The sequence below is a fragment of the Aulostomus chinensis genome, chromosome 17, assembly GCF_037954235.1.
Source record: "Aulostomus chinensis isolate RoL2024-O1b breed Wild chromosome 17, RoL_Achi_v1.0, whole genome shotgun sequence".
Classification (NCBI taxonomy): Eukaryota; Metazoa; Chordata; class Actinopteri; order Syngnathiformes; family Aulostomidae; genus Aulostomus; species Aulostomus chinensis.
This window is the reverse complement of record NC_141336.1, coordinates 9,444,852-9,466,593: the sequence shown is the minus strand read 5'-3', so window position 1 is coordinate 9,466,593 and position 21,742 is coordinate 9,444,852. Positions and strand designations below refer to the sequence as shown.

At 39.5% G+C, this 21,742-nt stretch overlaps 1 protein-coding gene across 5 annotated transcripts in view; it reads right to left on the bottom strand.

Moving 5' to 3' along the window:
• The window catches only part of pacs2 (phosphofurin acidic cluster sorting protein 2), an 80,103-nt gene that overhangs the window by 45,006 nt on the left and 13,355 nt on the right, over positions 1-21,742 (bottom strand). The window lies entirely within an intron of this gene.

The window sequence follows — 21,742 nt, the reverse complement described above, 5'->3', positions numbered from 1 at the left end:
AAAAACAGTCAAATGACTGGCAACAAAAACTGTAATAAAGTAAAATACACTAATTCAGATTAAATGCAAACATTACATTTTTTCCTAAATTATTACATCTTCAATGAATCTTAAATACATTTAAAAAAAAGGTCATAACTGGCTCAAAGTTTCAATTCAAATGGGTGGGAAACAATTACAAATAAAAACACACTATGAATTCTAAAACCCTTTTATTTAATGTATGAAGGTGAAAATGTACAATTTCAAATAATTCAAAAACAGTTCTTCAAAGCTCCCCAGATGTCAATCTGATCTTTTAGAATTGCACAATGAGGTCAACATTTTACCTATGAAACAGGTTGAGAACTGTTGAGCTGAGAAGGTTGTGGTCTGCTGATTCCATTTTATATTGTTTTACACAAAACTGGGTTAACACTTGGGGGCTATGTAAACTTTGGCTCTGGTAATATTTGTGGACAAGCATTACAGTTTTATATTTTGGAGCTATACAGAGTAATAAAGGCCATTTCCAGTTCTTATCCCTGTTTGTCTCTGAAATCATGTCACCTATGATCAGTTCATCTCATGTGGACGCTTACAGTATATTAAGTTTTTTCAAGAATCTATCATTCTGTCAGTGTTAACGTACTGACACCTGACATATTCAAACATTGTTCTATGGTTTCAAGTTACATTCTTTTTCTCTCCATTACTGATGTAAAAAGAATCTTAAAAAAAAAAGAGGTAATTTTAACCAAAATCAGAGGTACTGCAGAATAGTTCATTTCCTGGTCAGTAAGCACTGTACCAGAGCCTGTCTGACCATACGGTTACTCTCAGCCAGATGCATCATGTGACTTACTGACCCGGAAATTAACAATGCCGATGTCATGCTAAGTCTGATTTTTGTTAACATGATCTTTTTAAAACAATTTTTGTTATCAATGGAGAGAAAAAAATGAAACTTGAAACCACAAAAAAATATTTTTAAATATGTCCAGTGTCCATACGTTAACATTGACAAAATGAGAGATTTTTGAACCAAAAAAAAAACAACAACAAAATACCAGGCTGTTTGAAGCTTTAAAGTCCTCATTTTAACATGGGTTCTCAAAAGAGAAGTTTTCACTTCTGGTCCCAGCCCCAAGTGGCAGCCGAGGAACTGCAGTTTTTGAACACAGAAGTGAGCTCCACAACTCACTGCCTAGAACCAAACTGAATCCAATGGTGTGTCCCAAATTGCATACTACATACTTAAAATTTTGGGTATACTCAACTCAAAATGGAAAAAAGTATGGATAGTATGCGAAAATTGAGTATGCAAAAGTACAAAAATCGGTCAAGATTTTGAGTATACGACTGTGGACACTTGCCGTACTCATTTCATCAATAAAAATGGTGGCGGACAGCTGTTGTGAGAGTCAGTCAACACTGACTTGAATAGAGTCATCTGTACATTAAATAACGGGGACAAGTTTGAAATTCGGTGTGGACACGGGTTTGAAAAAATAAAATGACTTGTCACCAAAATGTTTTGCTAAATAGATCACACAAAAACTCTACAAACAGTTGCATCTTCAGCCAATAGAAGGAGGACATTGTGTTGTTGGCGCTGATTGTGGCGTAACAATGCGCAATGACCTTTCATTTTGCTGTTTTACTGCTCCAAAAAAATCGACAAGCGCAGGCAAAAGGTGGTTAAGTAGCTGATGCTGATGAGGTGCTAGCAGAGTATTCCGCGCAGCAGTATGCGATTGGGGACAGCACTGCACCCTTGAAACTTGTGCACTGCGCTATTGAGTGCATAGTATGCTTAGTATACTCAAGTGAAAAATTTGAAGTGTGCAGTATGGAAGTATAAGATTTTGGACACACCATAAATGCATGCTGCAGTTGGGTGTATGGATTGTATGAGATGAACTGATCATGGTGATGTGATTTAAGAGACAAACAGGGATTAGGACTGGAAATGGCCTTTAAGTAAAATCAAAACATACCACAAAAGTCAGTGAGGACAGAAGTGACATTGCACCACAGCAGATAAAGAAGAGTCTCTCTACATGGCCAGTAATCAGCTGGACCGTTTGTGCATCTAGAGGGAAAAATGGGAAAAAAAAGGCAAAATAGATTTACTGAACCATACTGTAGGATTAATTTTTTTTAACCATTTCTTTAAACAACCTTAAAGAAATGTTTAATTTTAAATGAAAATCCACTACACAAGTAAATGCAGATTCCGACATTTCGCATTAAAATCAAACTAGTTGAAAAGGAGAATTTCTGTTTTTTGCAACCTGGACCTTATTTCTAGCATCAAATATGCTCAGATACTCACCCAGAAAATTTTGGTATAATCTGGAGTACTTCAGACGATATTTAAATCCATTTGATATCGGCGTAGATCCATATAAAGCAGGGGTGGGCAATCATGTGCCATGGAAGGCCATGTGTATGCAGGTTTTCCTTCCAATGGAACACTTTAACAGGTGATTCCACTGATTAACACACCTTCAGCCACAGAAGAGTGTTAATCAGTGGAATCACCTGTTAAAGTGTTTGGTTGGAAGGAAAACCTGCATACACACGGCCCTCCATGACACATAATTGCCCACCCCTGAAAAGGTTAAGTGTGGATTGTGATTGCTTTGGACTGCCTATACTTGATTAAATCAATTTCTATCTTTCCAATACACACAAACAAATGTTTACATTAACGTCGGATCAAAATTATAATAATTCACACACACACAAACATGAATCACATTGCGTCAATATTATTTGGGTGTGTGAGGGTAGAGGGAAAGGGTGCTCACCTGCAGACTGAATGAAGGCTTGAAGTAAAGTTGAAATTACGAAGCCCACCAACACTTCAGGTAACTCTGGATATCAGCAGACGGTGCATTTGCCCTTTTGCAAATATAGGTAGGACAGAGACAGGGTAGGTCATGTCTATGTTCTACTAATTTCTCAACTAGTTACCCAACACTCAGTGTTATGAGGACGGTAGCTATGATAAGCACAGTATCCTAAACTGATCAGGATATTTAAGGGCATACATGATATGATCGTCACTTGAACTTCAGGACACACACACACACACACACACATCACACAACATATTACAACTGAGTCATAAGGTTAACTCAGCAACAACCAGCTGTACTATTTGCAACACACTGTTCATACCATTACAAAGATGTGCTGCCTGGAAAAGAACAGAAACCACATTCAATATTAATATTAATATTAATGCTAACTTAACTGTTTGATAATGTTGCAGTCATTTAATTATGGAAATGAAACCGCAAGCATTACCTTTGTTTAATAATTTAACATTACAGAAAATAAGAGGGAAACGTTTTTTTTCTTACCTGATGTCCCAACACAAGAATTATGTGCGAAGTTCAATTCATGTTAATTGTTGTAGATCCAGCCTGACTGTTTTGTGTTATTCCAGTTTTTTGTTAGTTCTTTTGTTCTCCAATTAGCTAAAAATAAGAATGTGGCAAGTCGATGTAACTTAAATGACTCCAGGTAGATAACTCGTGTACCACCGAGTCGCGCTGATGCTGCTCAAGCACAAACCGTTTCAAACAGACATTGTTTCAAATGAAGACTTGCACAGTTGTAATTAGTCTGTTTCTTTGATCATGCTCAAAGCAATATTGTGTGATAGCCAATACCAGTGGTATTGAAAATATATCAATATAAATTAAACGTATATTTAATTTTAAGAGTGCAGTGCCCGTAGGAATGCTAATGCCACGACCACAATTTCAGTTTCATTGCCACTTCTGTTAAGTATTTTCAAGACGTGCCTATGTGCAAACATTCACATTATATGATTGGTTAAGCTGTTAAGTCAGCATACACGATGAGGAGATGAGAACAGCATGGTGAAAGTTAAGAAGTACTACTTAACAATAATTTCATTGAAACATTTTGGACATCCAGTGTAGGCTACAGCTACGTGCACACGCCAGACTACCTGATGCGCCAGCACATCAATTTGTGTTACTTGATCACAGAGTTTGAATGTAAAAGTACACATGAATATCAAACTAATAAGATTTACATTCAACTTACAGCAGAAAACCTTATTGGTAGTATGAGCATTAACCTTTACATTATGAGCTACATGTTTGTTTACAGATAATTAATGTTATTATACATAAATTTGACTGTAATTTAAGAGAGCAGAAATTATCTTGTATAATAATACAGTAATTTTTCCGTAAAAAAAGAGAAATTAACATAGATTGTCATTATTGGAATAAATCAGTGTTGTTTTTGGCAGGCATTTTAGATTTAGTTTTAGTCTTAGTCTTTTGGACTAAATGCTTCTTAGTTTTAGTCACATTTTAGTCATTTCTATCCTTGATAGTTTTAGTCTAGTTTTAGTCAACGAAAACTCAAAAAGGTTTTAGTCTAGTTTTAGTCGACGAAAACTCAAAGGTTTTAGTCAAATATCAAAGATATTTATAAATAAAAGATATACTGTATGTGTATGTACTTAATAGGCCAATACAGGTATTAGAATGAAGCACACTGAAACCGATCTACCTTCAAAGGTGAGTTTTTTTCCCCTCTTTTTCTTTCTCTACCTTTTACTTTTATGATTTTGTTGCAGAACCAGACAACACACTGGCACACAATATGAGTATTGTATCACAATAAAATAGGATTAAACAAAAAATAAAAGCACACTTGACTTCCATATGAATGACCATATGTCCTACATATTGGCTTTAGCTGCTGTTATTGGTTGAAGCATCCACGTGTGTTGCTTACGATAGAGAACAGCAGCAGGTCTGAAGACTACCGTGTTTCCCAGTCCCACAAACATGGGTCAAAGCATTTCACTTGCCACCCGTCCACAAATGGACAGGGGTTTTATTCATAACAAGCTAAATTAATAGAAGGGCTGGTTTAAATGAGCCAACATTAGCGGGGCCCCTGGCAGCCCCATTCATTCTAGCTTTTAGCATGTAGCACTAGGAAGCAGTCTCTGCACCATGGGGAGGTGGAACCACCACCACCACCACAAAACTTCAGGCTTAGTACAAAAAAAGAAAATGTCTCACAGGGCTGGCCTAACATAAACTAAAGCTATGCTTTAATTGCCCCTCTTTTTACGACCACCCGACACCGCTGCTGCCATGGTGTGTGTCTCGTCTGCTGCAGACTTGTCTCTGTGTGTGCATGTAGTGAGCGCACGCGAGACAGGCTTTTAGTGTGTGTGTACTGATGATGGGGACATGACCATTAGGACCAACAGCTACAGCTGGCTCCATTCTGATGGTTGAGCTCTTGATTGACATTGCATGCATGTTATACTTGCAGGAAAAAAAACTGCATGTTTTCAAACTTTGATCGTCAACCCACTAACAATTTAGTCTCGTCTCGTTCTCGTCAGACGAAAATGTATACAATTTCGTCACATTTTAGTCTTTATAAGGCTTTGGTGACGTTCGTCTTAGTCTCATGATCGTCATGGAAAAAAAGGGGTCTGACATCGTCATTTTCGTTTTCATCCAGCGTGACAAAAACAACACTGGAATAAATCTTGGAAAAAAAACAACCAAGTTGTTAATTTACAGATAATGTCTTTAATTTTAATGTTTTCTACACTATTTTAAAAAAAACAACAGAAAAACTACTGTAAAAAATGTTAGTTATTAAACATATAATTAGGTTTTTTTTGTTGTTGTTTTTTTACAGTCTGTCAAAGACACATTCCTAAAGGGATATTTAAATGTGTCCTGTTCACATCTCCATCAGTTACTGGTACCTGTAAATCATAAAATATTCAAGTCTGTGACAGCGAGAGGATGTTAGTCTGCATATAAGGACAGTAAAATTAGCATATTAGCATATAGCTGAGAGTGTGTGGCCCCTATAGCACTTGATCCTCGCCCCCTAGACCCTGTTAGTTGTAAGCAGGTTAATTAAGTCTTTGCTGTGGCAGGCAGACCAAATGTCACCAACCACCCACACACCGGCACATGAATCAATCTGGTGTCCATCGTCATCTTCCGCTTATTCCTTACTAGTAAGGGTCGCAGGGGTGCCGGAGCCTATCCCAGCATCTACGGGCGAGAGGCGGGGTTCACCCTGGACAGGTCGCCAGTCCATCGCAAGGCCAACATACAGAGACGAAACCATTCACACTCACATTCATACCTACGGTCAATTTAGATTATCCAATTAGCCTAGTCCCCAGATTGCATGTCTTTGGACGGTGGGAAGAAGCCGGCGTACCAGAGAGAACCCTTGCAGGCACGGGGAGAACATGCAAACTCCACACAGAAAGATCCTGCGCCCGAGCCGGGACTCAAACCTGGAACCTTCTTGCTGTGAGGCCACAGTGCTAACCACTGCACCACCATGCAGCCCCCAATCTGGTGTGGTTCTTTCATATTATTCAGATAAGTGTTCTCCAGTATTCATCAGCTCATTCAATATTCAGTTGTGGGATTTAGTGGCTGGCTGGGAAGAGGGCAGAGTGAAATGAGCCTGGTAGGGGTGTGTGTGTCACGAATTCCCTACCCACTGAGCCCAAAATAGATCTCAGCACAACCTATCTGACAAAGAAGGCAGCTTTGACAGGATGAGCTTTACTCTGGGAATGAATTTTCCCTGAATTGCAACACACACACACACACACACACACACACAGTTTCAGTTCTCATTATTAGGATATTCAATTGGCTTCCCTTCCATTCAAATGGACAGCCATACCCCTAACTCTTAACTCTAACCAATGGATTCCTAACAATTAATTAACATTGGGCGCAGCTGCATCACATTACAGCTGCCACGCCAAGCGTGTCTGTCCTTACAAAGCTGCACTTTTTACCAGCAGCATTTCATCCATAGCATGTTCCTGACCCAGATTTGTTAACTTGGGTAGATTCTGCTGAATGATCTTTTCCTCTTGAATTATATGTTTGTAACATGTGCATGTAGAGTATGTGGTCATATTGTACGGGGGGGTATCCCAACAGCCTTAGGGCGAGAGGCGGGGTTCACGCTTGACGGGTTGTCAAGCAATCGCAGGGCCAACACAGACAAACATTCACAGTCATAACCACGCCTACGGTCAACTTAAGAATATCCAATCAGCCTAGTCCCCATTTGCATGTCTTTGGACTGTGGGAAGCAGCCGGAGTACCTGGAGAGAACCCACACAGGAACAGGAAGAACATGCAAACTCCACACAGAAAGACTCTGTGCTCGAGCTGGGGCTCAAACCCATAGAACCTTTTTTGCTGTAAGGCAACAGTGCTTACCACTGCACCACCGTGCCGCCCGCAGTGCTTGTAGGGTAAACCAAATCATTAAATCGGAGGAGCCGCGATATCTTTGGGGACCCCAGCATGCTCCCTATGTAAATTAGAAGTTACCCGAACATTAACCTAAACTCTACTGACCAATTGCTTAACCATATCCCGAAAAGCAGACTAGCCAATCACAGTGCAACAGAGGTCTTTCAAACTTTCCCTTACCCTTAACAGATAAGCAGTATAGAATAAGGATGGATGGATGGATGGTTGGATGGGTTTTCAGGAGAAAGATGTTTTTTTAATTGCAAAACCAAAATGAAACCCTGAAAAAGTGTAGGCTGTGGATAAAGCTATGTGGACTTAATAAAAACCAGCTGAACCCCTCAAAGACCAGCCAGCTCAGCATTGTGTGCTCCATGGTGAATCATTCCTTTTATTAAGGACTGGGCTGACACACTGCCAATATTTTGTGAACCTTTGTATACTATAGGCCAGTAATGTCATGGTAGTTAGCTAATGCTAACTAACTTCCTGGTGCATGAACATTATATAGGCCTACTGCTTTTGCTACTAAGCAAATAAATAAAGACCTTCCTAGCTCTACAGGAACAGGATTGCTCCTTAATGTCATGTTCCCCTGTCTCTCTGGACAGCTGAGGCAGTGGCTCAGTTCGCTAATTTACTTATTCACATTGCCAGTTTTAGTCAAAAAACAAGGATCTGCAGCCAAGATGGATGTATATGTACCGTATTTACCGGACTACACAGCACATTGGAATATAAGCTGCACCCACTAAATTCTAAAAGAAAAAATATTTTAAATTTTTACGTATATTAGCCGCACCAGACTATAAGCCGCAGATATATACACTGTGAAATGAGATATTTCCACAAAGATTTTGTAAATGTTTATTAACATACCTTAATTGTTTCCAAACGTGCCTGTAACACGGCAGTAAAACAGCTGTTCGAACAAAACAGAAAAGTCATTAATGTTTTTATTCATCCTCCTCCTGTGCTCTGAAAGCACTGAAGTCGTCTTCTTCAGTGTTGGAGTTGAAGAGCCTCAAAACATCTCCATCATACACCTTCTCAGTCTCTGTCTGTGTCCCTCTCAATGTCACTTCCATCTCGAGGCAAAGGTACCACTGAAGTTGTGTTGTTCTCTTCACGCAGTCGTCCAGCCTTTCGAAACCTGTTGGTGATCATGGATTCTTTCACACTGCTCCACACTGCTATATGTCGTTTGTGCGTGTCGTGCTGCATTTTGCAATGAGTGCGGCAAAAACTAGCGTCTTCTTCTTTGCATTGATTCTTGCGTCTGTCTCATTTTGGCACTTCCTGCGCCCCCTGATAGCCGCATCATTGTATAAGCTGCAGGGTTCAAAGTGTGGGAAAAAAGTAGTGGCTTATAGTCCGATAAATATATGATGTATGTACAACTCTGCTGGCTGGGGTTGTTGGCTGCTTAACGTAGCAGCAGTAAGTTGTGACTGGCTGACATTAGCATCACCTTGCGAGCGTTCAGCAACTATAAACACATTTTTAAGAATTGGTAGTCTATCACTTGAGCAGGTTTGTTAAGAATGAGACAACCATAATTTGCACCTATCCGATTCTGTTTGCAACGAGGAGTTCCTGGCTGATGATGAAGGTTGACTGTCCAAAGTGAAGGAAGCAACAGCAGCAGGAGAGCGACTCCAGTTTAACACAGTACACTTGCTAATTGTTACACCATGCAGGTGAAGGTGTTTTTTCATGTTTGTGGTGCATCCTCCTTTGGCAAAAATTGTTTTTTTCGCAGATTTTGCACTGTGCTACTCCATCCTCTTTCAAATTAAAATGACGCCAGATTTTCGAGCGTTTTTTGTGGTCCATGTTCAGACGACTGATATTCCTGCTAGCGGACGCACAGAGAACGCCGAGCGGGGTAATACACACCCTGATAACAAACAAGTGCGAGCACTCAGAACCAAAAAAAAAAAAGAATCGAGAATCAAAAAGCTGCTTATCGGTTCAAAATAGTAACCGGTTCTCGGTACCCAACCCTACTCATCACCAAACTTTGATACACAAATCAAACATCTGAAATTATGACTGACAAGTTTTGTTCTTACAACTGCATTTAGAAGATCTCTAGTTAAACCATAGTATGTATTGTGGTGCTTCAGGACTCTGCAAAGGCAAACATTACTGAACCATTACAGAAAACACATACACATAAAATATCCAGGAATACACACCAGGACGCAAATAAAAACTTAACTGTGCATCAATTCGTTCACATTCTGGCCGTCTGACCGTGTATCAAGCCGCATATTAAGTTTCACCTGGCCTCATTTCTCATCTGAGTTCCATCCATCCGTGCATTTTCTGTACCACTTATGCATTAAGGGTTGCGGGGGGCTGACATTGAGCAAGAGGCGGGGTACACCCTGGACAGGTCGCCAGTCTGTCGCCATCAGGAGCAATTAAGGGCGGATCGTGTATAAGTGGGGATCAAACCAGAGACCCTTCGGTTGCTAGACAGCCACTCTACATTTGAGCCATGCCCCCCCCGTCATCTGACTTGCCTTCAGTCATAGTTTCATTCCATTGCAGTTTGACGTCTTTTATGTTTTCCACTCTGAGGTTATCCCTTTGAAGCTTGCACAACTCCTTTTTGTACTCATTATCTTTCTGTGCAAAAGAAAAACAAACATTCTCAAATGTAAACACAAGTAGCCTCTTCAGTTAATTGTCTCTGAATTTAGTGTTTCATGATTTAATGTGTGTATCCAAGCTGTTTATTCAGGGTATTGCAGCATTCCCCGCCACTTCAATGTTTGTCTCTTTTTTGTGTCGTATTTCATCACTTCTTTTTAAGGCATCCTCCCTCTTAGAGCAAATAAGTAAATAATTTTTTTTTTTCCCTCTGTGCTTTAAAAGGTAAACATTAAGTATTCTCAGTCTGATGTTTGAAGGTGAGGAGGGAAGTCTCTTTTGATAAGAGCTTGTTGTAGAACAGTGGTTCCGAAACCTTTTCTCTTTCAGGGCCCGCTTTTAAGTCTCAAAAATGTTCACGGCCCACCTCTGTCCCCATGAATACAGAGGCCATACAAATAATTCTCAGAGCACTTTTTTACTGACGATTGAACATAAAGGACTGAAATGAATACAGGAGAAACATGTTGGAAGCTCCACAGTCACTAACAGCATCTTTAAAATTAGCAACAACTTCAGTAGGCTTGTGCATAATCACATAGCTTTTGTCTATTCACAATCAATGTCTTTCCCCTTTTTCCTTTTAATTCTCCCTGTTGCTAGCCAGTTATCCATTCTTACACTCCAGTTTCACCCATCAGCATCAAATGTAAACAAGTCAAGTGCAATGCGGTTCTGCTGCAAAGTGGCCTGGCCGATGACAACAAAATTTCCTATCTCTCATTGACATGTCATGTGTGCAATACTTGAAGGAAAAACAGGAAAAAAAATGAATATTCATAAATTTTTATATCCTTTTAAACATAACTGAATTTTCACATCTAAAACATTATTCTGTATATTTTCATTTTGATATAATTACATTTCCGACTCCCAAAGAAATAATACTATATTGGAAATGATTTGGCGGCCCACTTGCAATACCTTAGCGGCCCACAGGTTGGGAGAAGATAAACTGCACCAACATGCCGCCCCGCCATTGACAGTAAAAGTCTCAAATGGCATCCACGACACAAGAAGATGCATGCATAGCTAATTGTCCCAAGGGGTTTGATTAATTAACTATTAATATTATAACGGTGGCAAGGATGTGTGACTTTTGCGGGGATTATGAAATCATGCAAGGCCCGCATACTTCATGCATTTTGCATGGAAATCGACGATTTATGCAGCGAAAGAGTGGCGTCTTTGAAAGTATGCAGCTCTCACATAAATGTACAGACTTTGGCTGATTATGTGTTGGATCATGCAATCGCATAATCACATTTTTACGGAGGGACTTCAGAAAATAAATACCATCACCACTCGGCTACAGGACCAGTCTTGCTTAGTTATGGTAAATTAAAGTGGGCAATTCTGCATGTTACATTACTTCAGGCCATAGAGTCCAGCAGATGTAAAACTCAATGGAAACAGAAAATGATAGCCCACATTTGGAGCCGCTTTAGTGTGCTTAAAATGTGAATGAGCAACTCTCTCCTTCCCCCTGGTCTATCACTCTCAGGGAAGGGAGAAGCCTATCCAATCTTGGTGCTGCACAGGCACATTTAAACTTTTCCTCTCACTCATTCATTGACCACAGATGTTATAGGGCTTGCTCCCTCTGGCAACAAGCCAAAAGCTAAGCAGGATCAGACAGAAACTAAATGACAATAAAACACAAGAGCACAATAAAAATATAAATCCATTCTTAGCAGTTTAAATAAAAAAATTCTGAGATGCACAACAAAATTAAGATGGATTTAACAACTCTGCAGTGATGATGCAGAAAAGAAATGAGAGACAGAAATAGACCTTGTCACGGACAAAGGAAAAGATCACAAGGCCCAATTTTTTTTCTCGAGACTAGAAACATAAAGACCCCTAGGATGAAATTCCTCATGCTGCTGCTTTTTCATGCCTAACATCCCTTTGACAACTCAATAATTGACTGCCTATCTTTTATTAATAGAAGAAGCCATTAGGCCACAGAGTTGTGTCTGGGGTTCATTCAGCATACACTCCCAGACAAAGCACCACTATCAGCCCTCCAATTAAGCTTGCCCTCTTTCCTTTTGTCTAATACTTTGGCTTCTGATCAAGACATCAGCATAGCACACACTTTTAATTAGCCTCACACAGCACAGATGTGTCCTAGGCGTCAGTGGGGTGATGCCAGGTTACCCATGTGACATAACAGAAATTATGTCAGTAGACTATTTGGAATGATAAGGTTGAAAGAAGTTTGTTTTCAAAAATGTAGCAAATTTGTCTCAGGGGTATTCAGTGTATGAACTCCTACTCTAAATAGGGTATGTATCATTTTATTACTAGATAAAATTGCAAATGAGCAGTTTTCTACATTTGTTGGTAAAGCCCACAATGGTCAATGGAATCATGGTTATAGCACATATTACAACAGGATAATTCATTTTATTCACTGGACTGGGGTACATTTTTTTATTTCATCATCCAAACCTAAACAATGCAGAATAAATGCATCACTTGGCACAAAAAGCCTTAGTACATATTGACTATTTTCCCAACAAAAGTCAATAAACTCATGTTGACTGGTAAACAAGCGTATTAGTCTAGCCTGCTGAGCCTTACCACCTCCTGAAGTCAGTTTTTTTCCTTTACATTTTATTAGAAATAAAGACATTTGTTCTTAAGTCCCTGCCTCTTCAAATGTCTCAAAACAGCATGTCTCCATAAAGCAATAAAGGGAGACTCCTACTGTAATAGCCTAGCAGGGGAAGAAAGTTATTGACAGTGCACCCGAGCAGACACACACGTTCAGCACTGCATTTCCATTCATCAGTCTTGCAGAGACAGATGTTGATTCATCCAAACCCTCCGAAGTGAAATATCTCTACAGCTGTTGACACATCAACGCTGATGACAGTCATACTGCTGCAGCACTACTGGGCAGTACAATTGAAAATCCAATAGAATCTAGAAAAAGACTTTGCATCAAAACTAGCAGCCCTATACCCCATTAACATATTGTATTGTCTTGGTACATGATTAAGGAGAGACTTCAACCTCAACAGGCATATTACCCAGAAATGGTAAAATGGTAAATGGACTCAATTTTATACAGCGCTTTTCTACCTTAGCGGCACTCAAAGCACTTACAGTGTTGTCTCATTCACCCATTCACACACAGTTGGTGGAGGCTACCATGCAAGGCACCAACTTACTCATCAGGAGCAATTATGGGTCCAGTATCTTGCTCAAGGACACTTCAACATGGTCACCGGGGTCGAGGATCGAACCAGCGACCCTTTGGTTGCTAGACGGCCACTTTACCCCTGAGCCATGCCGCCCCAATGATTGTCACATCTAAATGTGTTACAAAATACCACATAAATATAGATACCATTAAAAACCGAATAGTTAATTAATCTACTAATCTTCGATGGCCACGAAAAAACAAGTGTATTTCTGAAGTCTAAAATCTACATCACCTGTAAGGGCCTGCCTGTTCTCACTTAACTCAACCCCCCCCCCCCCCCCCCCCCCCATATTTATGCCATTGTTTGGAACAGAAGGCCAGATTTTAGGAGCCTTGAAAATTTAAATGAGGTCATAAACAGGGTTCCTACAAACAAACAAATCAAATGTAAGACCTTTTTTAAGACTATATGAATGAAATTTTAGACCTATTTGCAGCACCATATGATAGCTTTTGGTCATCAATGGAATGGTGGGATGTGCTTCCCAACACACAAAATTCTTGTTGTGGTGCTGAACTGAAAAAAGAATCTCCAATGATGCATGGCAGCACCAACCAATTTGAAAAAAGACTGATGCAGAATTCTCAATTTCACCATTTATTTTGGCATTGAAAAATGAACACTGCCACACTCCTTCCCTGCAGAGAATGCAATTGAAGTAGAGGAGTGAAATGAAAAGTAAAAAAAATAAATAAATAATAAATTTTTAAAAATTAGTGTTTAAGAATTAGTGTGCATATCAGTGACATATGTTGTATTGCGGTACCAGGAACCTGGGCAGCGGTAACGGAGACCTGGGTGGCTGGAGGAGGTCGAGGCATAGCAGCAGGTGCTGGGTCCGCTGGAGACGATGTAAGATATCTGGCTCGATGCAGCCCTCTTACTTGTGTCTCATGTTTACCGGACTTCGCGTGTGACTCCAGAGCCTTTATCCCTAATGTTCCCAGTTGAACTTTTGTTTTTTGCACAAAGTGCAGCGGGCTTCGTGCGGATTTCCAGTAACTCTTTTCAGCCAGCATTTAAATTATTTTTTGTCCAGCCATAGATCATTGAATCAGCACTTGCCCATTTTGGATACCCGATCAGACTCATCGCGCGCATCCACTATATGAAACCTGCTCGACTTTCTGTGCAACACGGAACTCGGACCACACGAATGTAATACGCAGCGTTCAGATTTTTCATTTTATTGGTTCCACCTTGAATAATTTTTTGTTTATGTGGTCGAACTGATTTCATTGTTGGACACTCCTGCGGGAACTTTTTTTTAACACAATAGATCTAACGTAATGTCAATTTAAGACTTGGCGCCTCATTTTTAAGACCTACTACCAAAATTTAAGACTTTTTAAGGGCCTTAAATTTCGGATTGTTGAATTTTAGACTTTTAAGACTTTTTAAGACTGCGCGGGAACCATGATAAACCAAACAGTTACTTTTTGTCCAGATAACCTACAGCCCCACTACTATGAATACCAGTGGCGGGCCGTGCATTTCACACCTAGGCCTTCAGTGATGTCTCACTTAGTCTGACTTGAATATCAATACCCCTTGTGACACCACAGCTCGGGAAATCATATACAGAAGCACACTTACGCACTACTGGGCATTGCATCACCTTAATCATGTACAACACAGGCTATTTTCTGAAGCATTTAAAAATAAATAAACCAGCAGCAATTAAAACGTATCACTATATCGCTGTCAAAACTTAAAAATAAAAGGCAATTTAAAAATATCTGTTCACAAATTATTAATGAGTCCACCAAAAATAGGCAAGCTTAAACAATATTGTACACTAAATTTCACAACACTCTCTCCCTGCGCACCTGTTTGTTGAGCTGAAGATCCACTTGAGTGTCCCCAAAATTTTTTAATAAACACTGTAGCTTGCAAGTGTCCAGCCGCACTTTGGTGTTTTGTTGCTGCCTTGGTAATACAGTTTAAGTTCGCCAATCAAGTGCAGCTCCAAACACCAGATTGATCGGTTGCAAACAAACTAACAAACAAACAATCCCAGCAGAACAATTTGCAGTGCCCCTCGGAAGCCGTGAGCCAGAGGTACCACTGACAGTTGCTCAACTGACAGTTGCTCGACTGACAGTTGCTAGACTGACAGTGGCGGACAAACCTTCTCCTTATCTCGGACAGGTTAGCTGGCTCGGGGTCAGTTGTCCTCTTCTCACAAGATCTAACTTCTCTTGAAAGGTCCATCTTGATAATGGCCTTGCAAGTTTATCTGCAACCAATATGACTATATCTTCTCCTTCTTTAGCCATTGTGGGTTAAAAAAAAGTGAGATATATTTGACTTGTCAGCTAGCAGTCTCCAGGTGCGGCTTGGGTATTCTGCATAGCACTGCCTCTGCTCAGACCCTCACAAGTGAGTATCCAATTACAGGATACTCACAAGTGTGTATCCAATTACAGGATGTATACATGTCACATTCAATGTCAGGCCTTCTAGCTGGCTTTACTGTCGCCAACTCACGATCTGATTGGCTATCGCAACAAACGATATGTGCCCGTTCACTTAGCACACAGATGCCTGCATTGTTGATTCTGAAGGCCTCGGGCAGATTTCATACAGCCTGGCAACACAAGCTAGCTGTATTCTGACTGGATAAAAAAAAGTTTAACCTTAAAATAAAACAAGAAGCGTAACCACATGGATATAATATGACATGAAGAGAACAGAAAAGAATAATTTTATCTACATATTTACAAAAAATAAATTAAAATGAAATTAACTTGCATTATAATTATGATCATGATTCGTGGTTATGTTAGGCCAGCCGAGAAGGCCTTGCTGGCCCTGACGGCCCACCTCTGATGAATTCACATACAATGAGGGTTGTTAATGAGGTCAATTTCCTGACTTTTGATTGACCAGCAGGTTCATGTTCTCATTTCTCATCTCAATGGTCTCCTGACTCTCCTTTTCTTCAATACTTTGGTTTATCACACAACACTTGAGCCGATGATGACAGGCTTAAGTGAGATGTTGAACACAGTGAACCTGCGTAACATCAGCCTGTTAAAGTTGGCACTGACTGTCCTCTGTGCCTGAGTCTCAGGCATTGTAGACTGATTGATCCCACTCTTGAGTTTGCAGACCAGCCTGCTTCACAACTGGTTCTGGCCAAGAACCAGTTTGGCAAATCCTTGTTGATCTGTCTGTAAAACATGTCTAGTGTGTGCTACAGCTAATGCATGTCAAACAACTGAGGCAGAAGTTGATATGTGACCAGAAATAAAATGTGTTGCTACAAAGCTATGGTGGATCAACTCTGCTTGAAAAACCACAAATGTTACTTTTTTACAAACTATTCAGGTCAAATGTGACACATTTTGACTTAAATATAGAGAGAGCTACAGTGCAAAAATACATAATAATATAATATAATAATATAATAATTAAAATTAAAAAAGATTACACTTTTGTAAAGGAAAAATTTTGGTCTATTGAGGCTGTTTTGTATCAACTGAAATGGTTCTCAGTGTCACCAAAGTGGAAATAATCCAGTAGTTATGGTTCTAGGGCATCTTGAATTGCCTGTATATCTTTATTGGACAGTAGTTGGAAAAATTCATATGAGAACTGTCACGAGATCCTACTACCAACAGGCACCTGTTGTACACTGCAAGCAGTATCAAATAGAATCAAGAAAAGCCCAGAAGAGTTGCTTCTGGAACACCACCAAAACATGGCTCAGGCTGTGCTGGAGCTAGTCATGGCCATTCTAATCAATGATCAATGACATGTTGTGTGCGTCCCAGAAGTGGGTCATTGTGCTCAATCTGCACAAAGCTGATCAAGCCAGACAGGAATTCCCCACACAAAAATCACTGTAAATCTGGTCAATTTTCAAGATAAATCACAAACTCACAATTCCAAACAGTCAGAGTATGTGGTCATATTGTGTGCTACTCTATGTGCATATGGCACAAAAACATAAACCAAAAGCCAACAGCCAAATCACCAGAATCTGAGCAAATTAACCAAGTCAGGTGAGCAAAACACAATACAGCTGACATACTGCCAGTAAAAATGCAGCTGTGTAGGTGACGGTCGTGATTGGTGTAGCAGCCAGAACACGATGCAGCTGTTCCTTGTGTAGATTTTTAGTAAAGTAGGGGTTAAGGGCTGGACTGACACAAAATTGACCTTGACATTATCAAAGGGTAAAGATTACAAACAGCATGTCAAGGTTACTAGAAGATTATTACTTTGAGTTCAGTGCAGTGCAAAACAGCTTATTCAAAATGGTTAGTGGGAATGTGTGCTCTTGTGCTACAAACCAAACATTAACTACGGTAATCATTTAAAATGGCATAAAATCAGAAAATTGTTCTCCAGCCTTACTGTGTTTGCATTATTGGCTATTTTCATCTGTATTACAACAAAATTCATTCCCCACATTCCTCCATTTTGCACACACACTATTTCTGAAGCTCACAGAAGAGAGAAAGGTGTTCCCCACACATGGGGGAGCTAACAAAAAAGTAGCTGAACACTGATGAGCCATTTACAAAGAGAGAGATTAAGAATCAAATCACTGACATCTATGCCACATCAGAGATCCCTGGCTATGTTATCTGTTGGCAGCAAAGTGAACAGAGTAGAATAAGAGTGGGACAAGCTGTGCCAGAGACAACTACTGTGCATTTGCAAAGCCCAGAAAGTAAATCTTTTTATCTATAATGGATGAAACCCATTAAAAATACAGGACAGGGAGAAATGAATTCCATCAGCTGAGCGTGAGCATGACCCAGAAACAATTAAAACCATGATGGATACGGACACTAATTTTATCTCCAGGGAGATTTGTATTTGTGAGGTTCCACAAGCATGAGTGGATTAGAGGAAAAAGAGAGATAGTTTTATATTGAAACAAAGCAAAGAATGTAGGTAATGAGGCTGCAGTTACACCAGCTGATGCAAAACTCAAATTGACAGAGAAACATCAAGAAGAAGGCCAAGAGCGAATTTGATGTTTGTAGATAAATGTAGAGAAAATAATCCACTCACCAAATAATCTGTGTCTTCCGAGCACCCTGGGGGGGCAACATAGCACAACTGAGGGCTTTGTATGCAGCGATCTCCTGCTCCACCCATGATGCTGGATACCAACTTTACTCATCTCTTCATTGAAAAATCACAACACGTACAGTATCTTTGTGCCTCGTTGTCACATCCTGCAAAGCCGAAGTCACCAAATGGTAATATGGGGTCACTTGGTTTAATAGTATATGTAAAAAAAACAAAAACAAACAACAACAAAAAAAACAACAGTATATATCTGTACCATGCTAGTCAGTGTTTGAAAATGAGGCCAATAGGTACGTCGATATTTATTCCTGGAATAAACACAGTTCGTCTTCAAGATTCTGTAGGGATCCTATTATTATTTGTTGTTAAAGCAAACTACTGTCACTGAAATCATCATTGTGCCATTCATAGCATTCCAGTTGGTATGTCAGCCAGGACACCACTTTCAGCCAAATCTCCAGGGACTCAACAAAAGAATGGCCAATGAAGGTTTCAGATTCTATTTATTTTCATTTTACAGGCTGTTTAGTTCTGTGGTTCTGAACATAAAAATAACAACATAAATTAATAAATTATAAAGAAGCCACTAAGCTCAGATTAAAAAATAAATAAAAGAACATGAGTGGCCTCATGCGTGGCCCCTGATGATGTAACATATAGGAGTTTGTGCCAATTCATTTTGAAAGAGCATCACCCAATGGGAAACCAATGATGCAATACGACCACTCAGCTATTCTGTGATAAACCCATTCCTAATGCTAAGCCAAGAAAAAAAACATTTGAACGGAGGTTTTCCAGTCGTAAGGGAACACTTGAAAGTGATCTTGTTTGCCTGTAAAATCCTATAACTAATCCAACAAAGCTGCAATCATCACATAACATTTTCCCAAAAGCCATGAGCTGTATAATTTTTCTATGATGACTTGGACAACATGAACCTGTGAGATTTGCTCTCATTTAGTTATAAGATATTCAAAGAGGATAGTTGAGGGTGTTGGGCAATAAAAATTCTTGAGACAAGGCAACAAAGAGGTGACTAATTTGTGGAAAATGGATCCCCAGTTTCTGGGCTACTAGCTCTGTGTTTTTATGACTCTGCTCCAGTTGTTGAAGCACAAAAGTCATTTCAAGTATCACACACAGTAACTCATTTAAAAGAGCAAGACTGTACTAGAACCAAAGCTTTTAAAATATCCTGTCTGCTGAACCAAACAGTGATGCTGTATTTTTGCAAACAGATCTGGACTAGATTTATAGGGAAATCCTACACAGATTTGATTTAATTTCTGGTTTGTCATCTGTATGGTGGAATTATTTGGGTCACTATTCTTCCTCATTCAAATTTCTATAACTTGGCTCAACAGCTTAGCCAGCTGCTGCCATGCTGTTATTCAGTGAAAGGGCCAAAGGGGTCAATTTACAGGCCTGTAAAGCAATGTTTATTTCCATCAGGCAGTGATAATAAATGCACATTGATAGTCATCAGGGACAGAGATGAAGGGTTTGACTAGCCAGTGCCAATGTCAGGATTCTATATGTCCATCTGTCCAGCCAACACATCAGGAAGGAGTCTGGTGGAAACATAGAGTTCATATGACTCAGCTACCCAGGAACGAGATGCCAGACATGGCACGGCAGCTTTAATTACTACAATATGTTAAACCTACTAAGCTCTCCTCCCAGCTGCAAGTTTTTCAAAAAGGAACCTGACCTACATTTCTCCTCCATGCTTGGAATTCAGAAAAAGCTGTTCAAGGCTCAGTGAAGAGAGAACTGAAATAGCAACACTGGCTGCCGCAAGAGGCAAGTCTGCAACCAGCTTGCAGGGCATCCCACTATCAGCATGAGTACAGTGAAGTGTTGCACTCATGGTAAATTATACACAATGTGTAAGAGAGAGGAACTAATAGTAATGGACATATTGAGACAGATAATTATATCTTTATGAAGCATTCAAAATGTGTGACAAAGGTGACAATATACCCCTGTATACTGTTAATTAATAATCACTATAATAGGTGATGAACACCAGAACAATATTGTGGATGCAAGCAGTTGAAATAAGCTTCCTCGGCAGTGTGGCTGGTCTTAGCCTCCTGGGGGCCTCCCTTTGGAGGTATTCTGGACACAACCAAATATTAAAAATGTGGTCAACCCAGAACTCACTGGAGAGATTATGCAGCTCATCTGGCCTGGCCCAGCCCCAGGAGGAGCTGGGAGTGCAATGCTGGGGAGAGGGATATCTGGGTCACCTTGATCTTGATGGATGGATGGCCAAAAGTAGTTATTAAGGTCTACTATGTCTCATACCTATATTACTTAATTAAGTAACTATAATTTTATGTATGAATGAATTCATGCAGCTAGGAAGCAGAGGAATTCTTTGTCAAAAGGTCTCACTTCCCAGCATAGAATGTTCATACAACACACGACCAGCATGTTTGCCCTAGAGAATCTGCACTATTTCTGCCATCAGAATTTAGGAAGGAAACAAAGAATCAGATCTCCCATCAAAATTAAATGAACATGAACTGTTCTGTATTTCAATTTATTTCTGTTAGTACTGTTTAGCTGGCCAGAGGGCTACCGTTATATCAGTTAGATTTATTGCAATTATCTTTTATATTCATCACAATTTTCTTTCAATATTTTTCTTTCTATTTTAACTGGTTTTTGAATTTAAGCATTGTCAAATACTATTATTTATTATTGTTATATCTTTTCTCACTGGATTTCATTGCCAAAATATTTTATTTTCCTTTTACTCTGTCATTTTTTTCTCTATAATGGCAAGTAAAAGCAAATTTATACTCCAGTTGCTTGCCATTATTGTTCTTGTAACTATTATTTAGCATTTCTCATTTGCCTTGCTTCCATTGGTTTTGTTTTATTTTCTCTCTTTTTTTGTTGCTTTATGGTCTCCACTTGATTAGCCTTATTTCTGGCTCAGTCTACCATGCAACTCTTTGAACAATATTAACTTGTATGAAATTTAGTTTACATATAAAGTTTTATTAATAGGCTCCAGAAATATTAGCTACATGACAAAGAACATTTTCCAGAAGTCAACAGCGAAATATTATCCAACATCACTATTATGTACACAATGCATTTTTAAACATTCTTGCAACTGCCACATGCCCAGAAAAACCTTCAACTAGATTTATGGTGGATGCACTGTGATTCCTAGATGTAAATAGCAGTTAACAAAATTACAAAAGATAGTTTTTGGCCCACTAGACTGAGTTCCTCAATCTACACTGAGGCTTAGTTGCTTTAAGACTTGAATCAACCTTTGACTAGTTATACAGGCTGAAGCAGACCAGATGATTGACTGCCAAAGAGAAAAGTAACACAAACTGCTTCTGAGGGAATCATGGAATACTGTCTTACAAGGATTTCCCTGGAAGTCAATGTCTGGACAAAAATCAAAGACTATACTGTAAATATATTAGTGTAATGAGGAATATTAACTCAAGTCAATGAAGGCGGTCATATCTC